General features: G+C 32.8%; 1 long non-coding RNA gene across 1 annotated transcript in view; it reads right to left on the bottom strand.

Annotated features, from left to right (window-relative positions):
• LOC109949903 overlaps positions 1-3,174 on the bottom strand; it is a 6,210-nt gene extending 3,036 nt beyond the window's left edge. Inside the window, exons 1-2 of the long non-coding RNA XR_002272226.1 lie at positions 2,933-3,174; positions 2,688-2,809 (exon numbers count right to left, since the gene is read on the bottom strand). This is a non-coding gene — a long non-coding RNA (uncharacterized LOC109949903). The remainder of the gene's footprint in view (positions 1-2,687; positions 2,810-2,932) is intronic.

Here is a 6,662-nt window from a genome sequence, read left to right on the forward strand (position 1 = left end):
TATTTATTCAAATTATACAATTATTTATATAACAATCAATGGTTTATTAAAAATAAATATAAATATAAAGCATTTCAACACTTATTCACACAAAAACTGCAAATAAAAACAGAAACTGCAACAAAAATATAATGTAGATATCAATTATGTTAAAAAAAACAAAAACAAAAACGAAAACAGCTACAAAAACAATTGTAATTAAATGAAAACTGCAATGCAGTTTCCGGTTTCCAAAAGTCCAATTTTGAGTTCTCTTGCTCTTAGGTAGTTCTACTCTTCTCTTGCCCACCTAATTCCTCATCTAGGTAGCTTCTACTCTTTAAATTGGTGAGGTTGAAGATCAAGGAAAGAGCAAAAATCCAATTGTAATTAAATGAAAACTGCAATGTAGTTTCCAAAAGTCCAATTTTGAGTTCTCTTGCTCTTGAGTAATTCTACTCTTCTCTTGCCCACCTAATTCCTCATCTGGGTAGCCTCTACTCTTCAAATTGGTGAGATTGAAGGCCAAGTAAAGAGCAAAAATCCAATTGTAATTACAAAAACTGCAATGCAGTTTCCAAAACTGCAATGCATATTCCAAAACTGCAATGCAGTTTCTGAAACTGCAATGTAGTTTGTGCAAAACTATAATGCAGAACTTGTATAAAATTTTACTGAACTAAAGCTTAAATGGTATTGCAAACTATCATATGACAGTGATGTCATAAACAACAAGCATCTCTATCCTAAGAACCGCAATATGATCTCAAGTTTCCAGGTCGAAATTGAAAATATAGCTAGAAACAAAACAAAATTGAAATATGCATTGCTGCAAACTAAATAATTTAGATAGCAAACTCCACAAGTACAAAGAGAAGGGAATCAAATCAACACTAGCTTAACAACTCAATAACCAACAACCTATGGATTACGGGGCAAAACCTCCAATGTATCTCTACCAAGCATAAAAAAGTCACAAATAAAAGATATCATGAAAATGTAAAGTAGTTACTAGTCAAAACCCAGGCATCAAAATTCTGTAAACCAGTAAAGAATCACTGGTGAAACCCATAGATAAATGAAGGTGTCAAATAGCAGTAAACATCTAGCATGTAATAAAAAAATGCAACAAACAGAAACTTCAATGCAGTTTATGAAAAAAATATGCCCAAAAGTGAAAAGAAACCAAAAGGCAAAGCCATGATCAAAGTACTAAAACTAATTTCAAAACACATATAAGTAGATGAGCAGTTGTAATATTCCCATAGACTTGGAAAAATTATTCTAAAATCGAAATAAGGAACAGGAAACTGCACTGCAGTTTCTTATCAAAAATTGCAACAAACTGAAACTGCAATGCAGTTTATGACAACATTTGCTCAAATGTGAAAAGAAACCAAAAGGCAAAGCCATGATCAAAGTACTAAAACTAAGTTCAAAACACATTTAATTCGATGAACAGCTGTAATATTCTCATAGAGTTGCAAAAAATTTTATAAAATTGAAATATGGAATAGGAAATTGCACTGCAGTTTTTGATAAAAAAAATGCAAAAAAAAAAAATCTGCTTAAATATGAAAAGAAAGCAAAAGGCAAAGCCATGATCAAAGTACTAAAACTAAGTTTAATACACATATAAGTTGATGAGTAGTTGTAACATTCCTATAGACTTGGAAAAATTATTCTAAAATCAAATTATTGAATAGGAAACTGCATTGCAGTTTCTGATTAAAAAAAATGCAACAAACAGAAACTTCAGTGCAGTTTATGAAAAAAAAAATATGCCCAAAATTGAAAAGAAACCAAAAGGCAAAGCCATGATCAAAGTACTAAAACTGAGTTCAAAACACATATAAGTAGATGAGCGATTGTAACATTCCTATAGACTTGGAAAAATTATTCTAAAATCGAAATATGGAACAGGAAACTGCACTGCAGTTTCTTATCAAAAATTGCAACAACGGAACTATAATGCATTTTATGACAAAACATCTGCCCATGTTTGCATAGAAACCAAATGGCAAAGCCATAATTAAAGTACTAAAACTCATTTCAAAGCACATTTAAGTCGATGAACAATCATAATATTCCCATAGACTTGCAAAAGTTATTCTAAAATAGAAATATGGAACAGGAAACTGCCCTGCAATTTCTGATCAATCTACTACAACACTAACAAAACAACAACCCAAAAACTTCATGAAAACAAGCATTGAATGACAGTTGCAAAGGAATATCCACTAATGAAACAATTGCATAATTTTCATTAACTTCAAAAAAATACCTCAGCAGCAGAAAAATTGAGCTTCACATCAAAATTTGAATAATGCAATAGAAGAAGAAGATCGAAAAATATACTGCAATTTCTAGAAAAATCAAAAGTTCTCGTATGTGCAAAGAAAACTGATGAGACCTTATATGTACAAGTAAAATAACAAATTTTAAATTTTTTAAATTTTAAAATCCATAAATTAAATAAAAATCATCCTTAGTGGCATCACTTACATCTACGTTGCATACAAAAGAAAATAGAAGATAAAAAAAATAATAAAGCAGGTACAATCATCAACAAGCAGCAATCAAGAACTTAAGAAAATACAATCATCAACTAGCAAAAAATTCTAGTAAAATAAGTACAAAAATAATATATGAAAATTTCTACTAAAAATAAATTATATATGGAAAGCATTGACAAATTAGGGATTCACCTTCTGATTTGCTTTATTTCTTCTTGCAATCATTTCATGGCTTGAAATTCCAAGTACTTTGTAATATGAGAGAGATGGTGTGGCGTGGAGTGGAGAGGATCAGAGAGAGCACACATTTTGACCTTGGCAAAGGAAAGAATAAGTTGTAAAGAGCGAAGAAACAATTTGGGCAAAGAAAAAAAATAATCAATTTGGCAAAGAAGAGAATAATCAATTTGGGAAAAGGAATGTTGAACCTTGGTTACCTGGGAGAGGAGAGCACGCCTTCTTGTTTGTTGGGAACTTGGGAGAGGAAAACAACCTGTTGGAAACTTGGGAGAGGAGACCAACGTCTTGTTAGGAACAAAAACTCTGCCTACAACCATCTTGTTTATCTTGATCTCCTGCAAAGAGAGGCCAAAGAGAGATGAGGAGGCTGTGGAGTCGGCGAGGTCGATGACCTAAACTCTCGTGAGGTTAACCTCAACTTCCAGCAGAGAGAGATTGATGAAAGAGATCTAATTTTGGTCAGGTTTTTAAACAAAAAGGGTAAAATTGTATTTTAACTTTGTAATTTAGACAGGCCCAACGAATTTGGGCCTTCTCTTCGGCCTAATCCAAAATAACAATTCTTTCTTAGGTATTAAAACCCAAACAAAAATACCCAATATCTCAAATACTAATTAGTAAAGTTACTTATGTCTAATACCTAATTTTTCTAAGTTTAAGTGGTATTTATGCTAATTTCCTAATTAAAATTTTCACAAATGCTAGTTTCCTACGTCAGTCTAAAATAAAGAGGCCATCCCATGAGACAAAATCCTGTTAAAAAGAAATCACAACATGTGTAATTAACAATATCAATTTGACTTAGAAAAGGAAGGAAAAGTTTAAAGTCTTAACAACTAGCAATTAGTTTACCACTTATACTTGGTCTATTTGGTCTCTAGGAAATGTCAGTCACAGAAATAATGCTAACAATTCCTATTTTCATCCTTGAAGGAAACGCATTCTTCTAACCCCATAAAATGACACATTAATATCAAGCCACAACTTGGGAACAAACACCTTTTTGTTGAGGTCGGCTGCTATACTTGTGGATAATGCATGGGCTACCTTTTTTTTATTTATTTTTTTTTTTTTTTAAGGGCATGAAATTCTGGGTTTCAAATTTTGGTTTGGGCTATAACCCTTACAACCCCCGGAGATGTAAAAGAAATGTGAAAATGACTTTACACCCCCACTGTGAATGGTCTTACAGCCTTTTGTAGTATCATAATTGATTGCCATAACAGGAGCAGTGGAGCCACTGTCCACACCAAAAGGGGCCCATGCTTGCGTTTGAAGGCATCAAGACACTTCATGATTGGGTTCTTCCAAGGGGATGCCTCATCAAGCATCGCACGTATCAAACCTATCTCTAACGATATGAGATAGTAGAGCACCGCAACTGTGAGTAGCTGTATCAACATTATGTAAATTATTTCCTATATAAACTTGAAATTTAAGTTTTGAGAATGAATGAATCAACGAACAATAGGATGAGGATATATATATATATATATGAAGTAGGCATGCTTAATTTATATAAAAATCTAAATTCATTCTTCATTACTCAACTTTAACTCCTACAAATAAAAAAGGCATTTGTTTGGTTTCTAATGTTGGCGAGTCCTTATTTAGTTAGGGTTTTGGTTCCTTATTTAGTTAAGATTTTGGTTACTTACCCATTATTGAGTCCTATTGTAATTGAATATATATATATATATATATTGGCAATGGGTCGAATCGGGGGTGGGTATGCAATTCCTATCCCCATCCCCATTAAGCTTTTTTCTTCCATCCCCGCATTCATACTCCCAATATTCATAGCGGGGATTAACAACTTTGTTGAAAGAAAAAAATAAGTACTAAGGTAAGATAATGAATATATATAATATATACTTATAAGACAACATAAGAATGTTTATATATGTATTGAAAATTAACTAAATAAATAAGTAGTGTGGCTTAAGATTTGTATAAATTATATAAATATATAATATAATAATGAAAAATATAAAACTTAGTCAGTACAATAACTTTAATAGCATGTATCTCTATATATATAAATATAAAATATAAGCTTCTATTAAGGGATTCCTCAAATAAGCTTATTTGAGCGACACTCCTTGTAGGCCCCACTCCGGATTGTATTTTACTAATCCAAACCATCTATTTTGTAGATACTTATTCAAATATCATCTCTACAAAAAATTACTTGAATTCGATATCATTTGACCACTCATTTGAGTTATTGAAATTTTAGTACTTTCTTGAAGGAACGTGTTCATTGATTTTGTAAGACACAATTGGATGTCGAAACGGTTTCTGATTTGTGTAATTTTTTGTAAGGATGATCTATGAATGAAGACCTAAAAAATAGATGGTTTGGATCATTAGAAAAAAAATTGTAGGATACCCTAAAGGGCATCCCTCAAATAAAATTATTAGAGAGATCCCTCAATAAAAAGGGACTGTATGTATATATATATATATACCTCATCAAAAAATTAATATATATATATATATATATGCAAAATGGGGAAGATTTGGGTTCGGGATTGTTGAGGCATGCATATGCCATTGTGGATAAAGGATTTTGTAAACATTATATATAAACGTTGGCTAGCTAGGGAATTGAAACTTCCATATATAGCACTTGGTCTTGCTGATATTCTAAATCATGAGAAGGATGGATCTCATGTAGAGCTCCCTAAGCAGTAGTCAAAATTTTGATTTAGTCGATCGTGAGACTCAATTAATAAGATAGAAAGCCAACAATATTTATGGTGCTCACAATATGTAGTATTGGGATGGATAGTATTGATTGTTTTGTGAACCACTCATATTGGGATTGTAAATAAAAGGGGTGTTTTTTTTTTTTTTATGGTAGATTTTATTCTATTGACCTAGCAGAGAAATCCAAGTTGTGGGATTTAGTTTCTTGATTCTATGAATTTATTTCCTTGTCCATCAAGGAATTGGTTTCTTACCTATAGGGCTCGTCAATGGGCCGGACCGGGCTAGCCTGGCCCAAATTTAATGGGCTTAGGCCGAGTCGGGTCAGGCTTTAAAGAGGAGAGAGAAAATATCGGGCCAGGCCGGGCTGGGTTTTTTTAGAAAATTCAAAGCCCAACCCCGACCCATGAGTCAGGCTTGAGAAAGCCCATCGGGCCGGGCCTAAATGGGCCCTACTTCATTCAAAAAAAATCATAAAGTTAATCATAAGGGCATTTTAGTCCAAATTTGAGATTAAACTCACTTAATTTCAATATTTTAACATCAAATCAAATTCATAAAACACTCAATAAAGTCACACAACTTATAAGATTTTTCACAAAAAAAAATAAAACCAAGTATTATTTTTTAGGTTATTACATAATTAGATCGTAATACGTTTTAAGAAATAATTTTAAAAATTAATAAGTATAAAAAATAAAAAAAATCTTTTTAAAGGATGGTATGAATAAATATGCAAATATTTGGTGATGTGTTCAAGAAAAGCGTGATTATGTTTGGTGGTACGATTATGTTTCGTGATATGATTATATTTGGTGATGTGATATGTTGTTCATCTTATGCTTCAGACACCCAAGCCCAAGCCTAGCTCGGCCCAAGGAGGGCCGGGCCATCTAAAAGCCCATAACAAGCCGGGGCGGGCTTTTTTTCGATGGGCCGGGATAGCCCCCATCGGCCCATGAGCCCGAGGGCCAAATGATGAGGCCTACTTACCTAAAACAAATAGGAGATTCTTTGTGTAGTCACCAAGCAAACCTATTAGTATCAAATTGGTCCTACCGTCAAAGTCTATCAATTTTATTATTAAATTGAGAGATAAAACCGTCCATATAAATTAAAATATTAATAAAGTAAACCCCATCTCAGCTCTGTGCTCTCCCTCTCCCCTTCCACCCTTTTCCCCCACCTCCCCTCTGTTTTTTTTTTCTCCTTTAT

Source organism: Prunus persica, chromosome G6, assembly GCF_000346465.2.
Source record: "Prunus persica cultivar Lovell chromosome G6, Prunus_persica_NCBIv2, whole genome shotgun sequence".
NCBI lineage: Eukaryota > Viridiplantae > Streptophyta > Magnoliopsida > Rosales > Rosaceae > Prunus > Prunus persica.